Source organism: Rhamphochromis sp. 'chilingali' (genome assembly GCF_963969265.1).
Source record: "Rhamphochromis sp. 'chilingali' genome assembly, chromosome: 13".
In the NCBI taxonomy this organism is placed as follows: Eukaryota; Metazoa; Chordata; class Actinopteri; order Cichliformes; family Cichlidae; genus Rhamphochromis; species Rhamphochromis sp. 'chilingali'.
The window spans coordinates 16,832,606-16,844,165 of NC_137940.1; the positions used below are offsets into that span (position 1 = coordinate 16,832,606).

An 11,560-nucleotide genomic window follows, 5' to 3' on the forward strand; every position below is an offset into this window, starting at 1 on the left:
ACTTGATAAAAAGCTATGTATTGCAAGTGTATATGGTCCAAATGTTGATGATCCCTCATTCTTTCACGGTTTTTTCAGTGCACTCTCTGAACACTTAGATGGCACACTTGTTCTTGGAGGCGACCTCAACCTTGGACTAAATGAAGACATGGATAGGCTCAATACAGCGGGAACTCAGCGTAATTGGCAGTCCATAAATATAATCAAACAGTATATGAGCGACTTTGGTCTTTGCGATGCATGGCGCTCCCTTCACCCCACCAGTAAGGAATATACTTTTTTCTCACATGTCCATCACTCCTACTCTCGTCTGGATTATTTTTTGGTCAGCAGCTCACTACTGGGTGACATTTCAGACACTGAGATTGATCCTATAGCTGTCAGCGATCATGCTCCTGTATCTTTAACACTAATGCACAAGAATAATACTACGCCAAGAAAAAACTGGAGATTTAATATATCACTACTTAAAGATGAAGACTTTATTAAATATTTTAAAAAAGAGTGGACTTCATATTTGGACTATAATGACACTCCCGAAACATCAGCTTCTGTTCTATGGGAAGCAGGGAAAGCTGTGATGAGAGGTAAAATAATTTCTTTCTCATCACATAAAAAGAAAAAAGAAAACAAAAATATTCAGGAATTAGAAAAAAACATCAAATCACTAGAAGAAGCCTACGCGTCCCACCAAGATCAGGAAACATTGAACAAAATACGCAAAACAAAACTAGAATTAAATGAGATAATTGATAAAAAAACAAAATTCTTAGTACAAAGACTACGCCTACAAAATTATGAACATGGTAATAAATCCGGTCAATTTCTAGCAAACCAGCTAAAAATAAATAAAGAAAAAACAACTATATGTGCTGTTCAAGATTCATCTGGGAACACAATATATGATCCGATACAAATAAACAACATTTTCAGGGATTTCTATAAAACGTTGTATTCACCACAAATAAACCCATCTAAAAAAGAAATTGATCAGTTTTTGGACAACATAACTCTTCCAAAATTATTGGACACTCAAGCAATGGCACTGGATTCACCACTGACACCAGGTGAACTCCAGGAAGCCCTGATAAGTATGCCCAATAATAAGGCTCCAGGTCCAGGTTCCTGCAGAATTCTACAAAGAATTCTGGTCGATTCTAGCACCAGTTTTCTACAGAACGTTGTTGGAAATTAAAGAAAAGGGCAGACTTCCATCAAATATGAATTCTGCAAACATTAATCTCCTGCTAAAACCAGGCAAAGACCCTGTATATCCCTCAAGCTATCGTCCAATATCCCTTATAAACGTAGACCTTAAAATAATCTGCAAAGCTCTCTCAAAGAGACTGGAGAAAATAACCCCCCTCTTAATTCATCCTGACCAAACTGGTTTCATAAAAGGTAGGCACTCATCAACAAATACACGTAGATTACTTAATTTGATAGACTACTCATACAGTAAAAACCTAGAAACTACAATATTCTCTTTAGACGCAGAAAAAGCATTTGACAGAGTTAACTGGAAATTTCTATTTGCAACTTTACACAAATTTGGTTTTGGATCCTCTTTCATAAACTGGTTAAAAATATTATATAATTCCCCAACAGCTTGTGTTAGAACAAATGACCAGACATCCTCCAGCTTCTGTCTCTTGAGGGGCACCAGGCAGGGATGCCCACTCTCCCCTTCACTGTTTGCAATTTTTATTGAACCACTAGCAGCAGCAATTAGACAGAATTCAGTAATTAAGGGCATAGAATGCAAGAACGTGGAACATAAAATCAGCCTTTATGCGGATGATGTGTTACTCTTTCTCCAAAATTCACAAACCAATATCTCTGGGGTGATTGAATTGATAAACTCTTTTGCAAGAATATCAGATTACTCAATTAACTGGTCAAAATCTACAGTTCTACCGATTAATTGCTCCCTCCATAATTCCTCTTCTACACCACTGCAATCGGGAAATATAAAATATTTAGGTATTAATGTTTCTCCCAAGCTTGCAGATCTAACTAAATTAAACCATATCCCACTTTTAAAGAAGGTAGAAGATGATCTGGCTAGATGGAAATGTCTACCCATATCACTCATGGGAAGGGTTGCCGCTATAAAAATGATGGTCTTACCAAAAATAAATTATTTATTCTCAATGATCCCAACTAAACCGCCACAAGATTGGTTCAGATCTCTAGATTCATGTATGTCCAAATTCCTTTGGAAAAATAAACCCCCACGTATAAGCTTAAAAACACTACAAAAGACCAAGGATAAAGGAGGACTAGAACTGCCTAACTTTCAGCACTACTTCTTAGCCAACAGGCTTCAGTTTATCTCAGGATGGCTAAAACATACCCTCTTAGATGAACCTTGGCTAGATGTAGAACAAGCACTTTGCAATAATCTAGAGATCTCAGATCTACCATTTATCAGCTCAAACATCCAACGACATGAATGCTTTAAAAGCATCAACATCAGCTCTTCTCTGACAGCATGGTGGGAGTTTCTAAAATTGACGGCGTCTTCATTAATCCCATGCAAACGTACACCTATCTGGAACAACCCTGACATATTACAAAACAATAATATGATAAACTTTTCAGATTGGAGTGGTAAAGGAATCAAATATTTAGAACATATACTAGAAGGAACAGAATTTATTTCATTTGACGGACTAGTTACACAATATGGGATCAACAAGAAAAGATTTTTAGAATATCAACAAATTAAATCCATAGTAAAAAAGAAATTTAAACTGGGTCAAGTTGAACTACAAACACCACCAAGTGTGGTTCAATTTCTTACTCTTAAAACCCCCAAATTACTATCCAAAATATACAGAATGCTTTCTAAAACAGATGAATCAATATCACTTCCTATTGCAAAATGGGAAGTGGATTTATCAGTTAACTTAGACCTAAACTTCTGGTCTCAGATTTGCTTAAAAACCTTTCATCTAATTAGAAATCCCAGTCTTCAATTAATTCAATACAAAATATTACATAGAGTGCACTATACAGGTCATCGGATGTTCAAGATGGGCTTTACGTCTACCAACAACTGCTCACACTGCCAAACCAATTCACCGGACAATTATATCCACGCTCTTTGGTTCTGTCCACCAGTTCAGAAGTTTTGGCGCGAGATATGTGAAGACTTATCGAAGTGTCTGAAATGTAACATTCCAACTTCCCCCTTAGTGTGTTTGTTGGGCAGCTTAGATAATGTCACTTCAGAAAAGAATATAGCCCATATGGTTTTCACTGCCCTATGCATAGCCAAGAAAACAGTCCTCATGAACTGGAAAAATAAAAATAATCTTAATTCTAACCAATATAGAAATTATCTATTAGATTACATTAGTCTTGATACAGAAGACCCTTATGAAAAGGACATCGAGGGAACAGTTTACCCTGCCCGGGATAGGGTTACCGGGGCCCCGCCCTGGAGCCAGGCCCGGGGAGGGTGCCCGAGGGCGAGCGTCTGGTGGCCGGGCCTTAGTCCATGGGGCCCGGCCGGGCACAGCCCGAAGAGGAGACATGGGCCCATCCTCCCGCAGGCCCACCACCCGCAGGAGGCGCCATAGGGGTCGGGTGCATTGTGTGCCGGGTTTGCTTAGGCTGCTGCCCCCGCGACCCGGCTCCGGACAAAGCGGATGAAAATGGATGGATGGATGGATAGTCTTGATACAGCTTCTGCCACCACATCAGATCAATTGCTCTGGGCTCCTTTGATCAGCTCCATCACCTAGTGGGGGTGGGGGGGTCATAGTTTGGTCCCGCCTTCACTGTTGTGATTGGTGTGGGGGTAGGGACAGGCTTAGGGCGTCGGGGGGTTCCCCGGAGGCATCTTCCTTGGGGGGCTCAACCCGGGGTAGCGGTCATGTCCGGTTAGGGGCTCTGTTGGCTCTCAGGTGACTGTTTCCTCGCGGCTGCGTGCAGCGGGGCTAGGGGAGGGTCTGTGCTGATGGACGTGGGTTACTGACCTGGTAGCCTGGCTGCCCCTGGGTGGGTCCGGGATGGGCGTGAGGTTCTGGGGGCGCTCCGTCTCTGGGCTGGGGCCCGGGCCGGGCCTCGGGGGCTTGGGTCCTGGTTGGTGTGTTGCCGGGGTTGTGGGCGGGTGGGTGCATGGGGGCCCAGCCCTGGAGCGGGGTGCCGCCGGTGCATGGAGCCACCTGGGGGGCTCTTCAACTGGTGGGGAAGATTGTCACATCTTGCAGGAGCTTTCCTCTCCTCAGGGGCTCTCTCTGCAGGAGGGGGAGATACAGGAGAGGTGGAAGAAGATCTCAGCCTGGGTGTTTATTGTCTTATGTAGTCTGGAAGAAGAGTGGATGGTGGGGTGGGTGCAGTTTTCTCTGTGGTGGGGTTGGGTGGACTGTCCCGGGCTCTGTGGGGCCGGGAGGCGCTGCTGTGCTGGGCCCCGGTCTGGATGGGCCTGGGCCCCCTTTCCCTGGCGGGTCGCGGAGTATGGGGGTGCCTACTGGGGTCAGCGGGGGAGCTGGCCCCAGGGAGGGGTCACTTGCCCCTCCCTTCCTTCCCTCCCCATCTCCAGCTGCCTCCCTCTTCCCGCTCCACCACAACCACCCACACATGCAGGACCTTGGAGTAGGGGTATGTCACCAGGGTGCAGAGGAGGCTACCCCCCCCCCCCCCCCCCCGTCCCCTTCTGGCTGCCTCTGCCTCAATTTTATCCCACAACTTAGACATTCACATTACTCACACTCTCATTACACATACATATAGGATCTTGGGGGTGGGCACGATACACGGAATCCAAAGTACCATCAGGGTGTACACCCCACCCCTGGCGTCGTTGCCCACCTCTCAATGTTAAATACACGTAGACATTGAGGGCTAGCAGGAGGGACCATGCGCTTACCTGCTGCTCTCTGGCAGGTAGCTCCAAGCCCTTTTTTTTTTTTTTTTTAAATGCACCTTAGAACACACATGCATCAACACTACAATGAGGGGGTGGAGGGAGGTTTGGAGTCTTCTCTCACCCCTGTTCTCTGCGACCTGCTGGAGCGGGGGGGCTAGGAGGAGGAGTTGGCCGTCCGGCTGCGGTCTGGAGTGTGGGGCCTTCCTGCTGCTGCGGAGTCGGGGCGGTCTGCCTCCCCCCACCGCAGGGAAAAGGGTAACACCACCTGGGTCTGGGTGCAGTTTCCCCCTCCAGGGGCAAGGGTATCTAGACCCGGTGTGTAGAGTACGCTTGGGGAGTGTGATCGTGTGTACAGCGTCTCTTTATGTCTGTCTCCACGTTGGTTGAGTGTGGAGTAAGTGCATATGAGAGCATGAGGGTGGGAATGGATGTTTGTATATGTGTGTGCCTATATTTCTGTGTCTATATGTCAGGTTGGGTGTCAGGCGCCACCTCTCTGGGGACATCTTAGGCCCTCCAAGGTTTGGAGGCCTATCTCCCCCTACCACCACTTCCCTGCCAGTGGCGGACTCCCTCAGACATCGGTGCGTTGGTGGTTCTTTGTGTCCGGGGATGGGCGTCCAGGTACACACCGGCTCACTCCTTGGCGGCCGCTTATCGGGGCCTGGAGCCTGGGGCTCGCTCGGGCCACTTCGGAGGTGGGGTGCCCCCGGCCTCTCGGCCTGGGGCTCGGTCACTCAGGCACGGCTGGCTGCCGGAGGAGCTCACGGGCGCGTCACTGCAACTCCCCCTGGCTTCTGCTCCGCGGCTGATGAGTGAGCCCTCATCTGGGACTCTCCTCAGCTCTTTCTGGGACAGTGGCGCGGCTGCCCCTCTGTTGGTCTTCCTTGATCTCTTGTGTTCTGGGGGCCTCTGGATGTCTGGAGTTTTGATCTCCTCCATACCTGCTTCATGCCCTGGAGGACGGGGCTGTGCCCCCCCACACCCTCTAGCAGATCATTACATGAAGGAACCTTTAAAAAAAAAAAAAAAAAAACAAGCGCGTCCATGCTCACAGGTGTACACACGGGTGATCACACCCACAAACTACACCCTTTTTGGCTCCTACCTCAAAGCACACTGTGTTCTGTTGATCTTATGTGCTGCACAATAATGTTTAACATTTAGTATTTACTGTCATATTCCCATATATCATTGTGATGTTGTTTATTCTATTACTCTTGTTCTCTTCTGCTTGTTTTCTTTTTTCTTTCTCAGCAGGTGACTCAGGTGATTGATATATGCATTTTTTTTCTTCTTCTTTTTTTCTGCTCATTCTGTTGGTTTTTGTCTTTTGCCCTTCTCCCCCGTCCCTCTTCTCAGCTGTTTCTCTTTCCCTCTTTCTTTCTCCCCTTCTTTCCCCCAGTCAAGTCTACGGGACGTATTCAGTAAGTGAAAATAAAATGAACAATAAAAGGTGAATCAAATGGACCATTACGGCAAGGCTGGGATGGTCAATTTGGTAAAGTAAATCCGTTGGGCATCTTTCTTTGCCTTTAGACAACAATTCTGATGGCAAAAGAGCCAAACGGGACAGGCCAAAAAAGGAAAAAAGAAAAAAAAAAAAAAAGGATGACTTGGATTGTCTCCTTTAAAGGGGAGACAAGTGTATCCACTGATCCACGTCACTTTACCTGGATGATGACTCCTCTCCCCCTCACTCAGAAACACTCCTAATATAACCAAGCAAATAAATAATATTGAAGATTTACTTACATCATTACAAAGCATCAAAAATATCTCCCTTTGATTCTATTTCTCCATTCCTGCTGAACATCAGGCAACAAATATCTCAATAAATCACAGTAAAATGTAAAGCACATGTTTTCTCTGCTTTGTCTAACCTCTGCAGAGCCTCTGTCAAGAAAAACATATCTGTAAGCATAAAACAAATATACATTTTATAACACGTCACTGGACAAACCTCGGTCAGTTGATTTCCTCTGTGCAGTGCAGACGAACATCAGTCAGCAAGTGACTCTGCTGGTTCTTCTGAGGAAACACCACCGTCTCTCCACACCGTCACCATCTGTGAGCACAAACTGCCGCGCTGCTCTGCCAGCATGTAGGAATCACATATCACACACAGGGGTGAAGAAACATTAGAGCTCAACTTTGGATACTTTAGATCTAAACAGATCAAAGCAGCTCTTAGCTTCAACAATCAGTGAGCAGACAAACAATGATACCAAACTGATTCTGTATGAATACAATATGGTATTTTCAATACAGGTGTCAAATTAATTTATTAAAACTAATACAGATATATGTATTTTTTTTTTTGATAAATTAGTTTGCTAAATTATAAGAATATATATTTTTTTCATTTAACAATTGCAACTGAAAGAAATTAAATATTGAACAAAAATATATTGTCACATTCTGAGCATGCTCAGCACGCTGACAGACTTGAAGTTGCTACAGATTTTAAGAAGTGATAATTATAGGGAAGAAACTTCTCTTTTTCATCCGTTTAATCAAACATTTGATGCCTCAGCTGTCTCAGTCTATAGCGTTCTGCAACTACAACTAACCTGAGGCTTGGATTTGGCTGCAGGTGCCCTTGTACATCCTTCTCAGCAGCACACATGTGGGTACCATTTAATCACACTTCTTCCTGAGCTTTGCTTCATCACAAGACCAAAGGTGGCATCCCGTGTCACAGTCTTATCATCATCCAGAAGAAACATTTGAAGAAACATCATGGAGAAGAAACATTTACGCGCCTCCTGGTTTTGTTTTGTGATCCTGCAAAAAGACTGAGGACAACAAAGCCCAGAGAACACGAGATACACAACATCCAACATTCAGACTCAACAGCCTCCATAAATGAAGAGCACCAGGTTGGTTCAGTTATAGTAGATATGAGCATACTTGACATTACTGGGTATGAATAATAATCAAGAGACAAACTTTAAAGATGCAGAGCAAGATGTCCCATCATCAGACTGTAAACAAACATCCACCAGGCTTCTTTGTTGCCAAAATTGATGATTCTCCCATCAGGGATCAGTAGAGTGTATTAACCTGTGGTATAAGCAGCAGTCACTGAAATATTACTGTTTCAGACAAGAAATCTAGCACATAAAAGCCAGGGTGGGAGGGATCTCTGCAAACTGACTTACCTCTGCAAGTGTGAAGCTCAACAAAAATCTGACTCTCCAGTCACAGACAAACAAAAACTGCAGCTGGGAGATAGAAAACGCTGTCTGGGTCTTGCTGGATGTTGCTGGTCAGAGTCCCACATTAACAGAGTGCTTCTTGGTCCCACTGACCCATGTGGACAGTGACTGTGGAGAACTGTTCTGGAAAACAGAAAAGAGAATTAAAATAACAAAAAGCCAAACAGGATTTCCACAAAGACTCTCTTGGAATCAGCAATCAAAAAAATCACTGGTTCATATTTCAATTAAATATGAACAGGTTCCTTAAATGTACGCAGTTCAGATCTGATTTAATTTAATTTCCTTCACACAGCACATTCGTCCAGGCTGACAGGTAAACATCGAATTAATCTCAGGTAACATGACTCATAGTAGAGATTCAGTAAGAAAGATTGCTAGCTCTAATATTATTACCACACAATCCAAGGACACACCAACAGCTCAGATTTGTAGAACTATTTAAACAAATGTCTTCTGAATATTCAATTCATGTTCACAGTGGGAGGGTGGGGGGGTGTCGTGGAATTTTTTAAATAAAGTCTGCAACACAGAAAGAGCTGTGATCAAGCTATTTATTACTGCGCCAACACACATCAAACATCACAGTTCAGTCATGTCAGCGCTGCCACAGAAGTGGTGCTCCTACTCCTTTATGCATTCCAAGGAAGAGGGAGGAAGTTACAAACTGATCCTACCACACTTCACGTGTCTCGCTATGAAACCTAACGGATCAATGGTTATGCTGTTTTGTGCCCTTGGCCTTATCAGCACCTGTAAAGGGAGTTGTTTTCTCAAACTGCTGACGCTGAAGTAAGTTCATCTAGTTTTAGAAACTTTCACTGAACAGTCTATAACAGTGTCACAACTAAGCATATGCATAAGCACTTAAATGCTTTAAATGAGAATAACAGAAAATTTCTATTACAGAGGCTTGAGCCTGTCCCAGTAGTCATAGGTAGAGCACACCTGGACAGGTCACCAGTCTGTCAGAGGACTAACACAGAGACAGACATCAGAGTAACAAATCTATTTAAAATTAATGTAAGTTTGCTGCAGCTGTATGTATGAACATGTGTTTCTGTGCTCACAGTCCACCTCTCAGGAACCTGCAGTTCACTTTTAGTCAACTTTAAACAGACCTCACAAAAGGCTGATGTGGCTGGATCAGTAGTCTGATTTAAGTATGATACCTTTGGCCAGGGATTAATCTGGTGCATTGCTTCACTGCAGTCTTACGTATTTTCCCCACACCTGAATATACAAGTAACAGCTTCAGCTGATGCAGCCTGACTCAATCCTAAATGTTCAGCACACAGAGACACAGAGGTACTATTTAAAGTTTAGTGATAACCTGAGTCACTGATCATTTGCAGTATTACAGAGTCTGGCAGTCTTTGCATGATGTCCACGTCACTGTAAGTTTCTAGCTGACTCTCAGGTGTGACAGGTGTGCCAGCAGGAAAGAGTAATAATAACCTGCATCCTGAGGTTTGTCATGCAGGATTAAAGGAGCCAGGCTTTGTTCACACAGCTAGGATTGTATTTTACACTGACCCTGGGTCAGTATAAGTATCATACAGTTTAAACGAAGCACTGAAACTTGCACATATTTATTATAGATGCACTGAAGCTAATCGAGATATTTGCTGTCAATCTGTGGCTGCGATTAAACACTTTACTGGAAACTTTATTAACTAGTAACTTCATCAGTCATGACAGAAGCTAATATTTCTGTGCTAACATCGTTTAACCAGTAACAGCTTTACTCCAATATAAGCTAACGTTTACACCGTAACTTTAAGCTAGCACCATAAAGACGGTAAAACACGTAATAATATCTACAAATGCATCTTAAAGCTGTTATATTAGCACTCTGTGTATTACTAAGATAACCACATTAACATTACTGACACTCGCTGACTTTTAATAGTCATTCTATAAATGCTGTCTGTTTAAATGGTCTTACCTGTACACACTGCATATCCACCGGATTCCAGCCAGAGTGGATTCTGGAGTCTTCCCACGCTCCTGTTAGTGATCCTCCATCTGGATGGATGAGAACAACCTTCTGAACAATCTAGCAGGAGATGGCCCATATCTATGGGACTGATTTGTGCTAATAACGCCCATTGTATGGACTGATAACAGCCGAAGCGGGTGAATAAAGTCACCCAGTAGCTAGCTGTGCCATTACCCAGCATACATCACTCCCTGCGTAAATGCAACAAACGATACAAAAGTATTGTTCTACCTGTTTTTCAGGTAGTTGTTTACATTATATAATTTATTGTGTTCTGTATACGTCACTACAATGTGATTTGGAAAATGTCTAAATATACCGACAACAGGCACTTCCGCAGCAATCTCTTCAATCGGAGGACCCTTCACGTCAATTCCCGACGCGAGAGGGGTACCCTGCACGTCCATAAGTGCAGCAGAGGGAGCCTGACCATGCGTCACACGTTTGACGAGTTGGGAGTGAGAACGTGTTGGTGCAGCAGCAACCACAGCCTCCCAGACACTGTTCTTCAGAGAGGTGTACTGTTTTCCCTCCTTGTAAATCTCACATTTGATGATGGACCACAGGTTCTCAATGGGGTTCAGATCAGGTGAACAAGGTGGCCATGTCATTAGTTTTTCTTCTTTTATACCCTTTCTTGCCAGCCACACTGTGGAGTACTTGGACGCGTGTGATGGAGCATTGTCCTGCATGAAAATCATGTTTTTCTTGAAGGATGCAGACTTCTTCCTGTACCATTGCTTGAAGGTGTCTTCCAGAAACTGGCAGTAGGACTGGGAGTTGAGCTTGACTAATACCTTAGAAAACCAGTCTTGAGATATTTCTTGGCCCAGTCTTGACGTTTCAGCTTGTGCGTCTTGTTCAGTGGTGGTCGTCTTTCAGCCTTTCTTACCTTGGCCATGTCTCTGAGTATTGCACACCTTGTGCTTTTGGGCAATCCAGTGATGTTGCAGCTCTGAAATATGGCCAAACTGGTGGCAAGTGGCATCTTGGCAGCTGCACGCTTTACTTTTCTCAATTCATGGGCAGTTATTTTGCACCTTGGTTTTTCCACATGCTTCTTGCGACCCTGTCGACTATTTTGAATGAAACGCTTGATTGTTCGATGATCACACTTCAGAAGCTTTGCATTTTTGAGACTGCTGCATCCCTCTGCAAGATATCTCACTATTTTTGACTTTTCTGAGCCTGTCAAGTCCTCCTTTTGACCCATTTTGCCAAAGGAAAGGACGTTGCCTAATAATTATGCACACCTGATATAGGGTGTTGATGTCATTAGGCCACACCCCTTCTCATTACAGAGATGCACATCACCTAATATGCTTAATTGGTAGTAGGCTTTCGAGCCTATACAGCTTGGAGTAAGACAACATGCATGAAGAGGATGATGTGGACAAAATACTCATTTGCCTAATAATTCTGCACTCCCTGTACAGCATCAGGGTATTAAAATGCATT

At 44.0% G+C, this 11,560-nt stretch overlaps 1 long non-coding RNA gene across 1 annotated transcript; it reads right to left on the reverse strand.

Moving 5' to 3' along the window:
• Nucleotides 1-7,846: 7,846 nt before the first annotated feature.
• LOC308408621 lies at nt 7,847-10,282 on the reverse strand. Its single transcript, XR_013973816.1, has 3 exons — nt 10,049-10,282; nt 8,044-8,223; nt 7,847-7,945 (listed from the first exon to the last, which is right to left on the reverse strand). It is a non-coding gene; the product is annotated as an uncharacterized lncRNA (long non-coding RNA).
• Nucleotides 10,283-11,560: the final 1,278 nt, after the last annotated feature.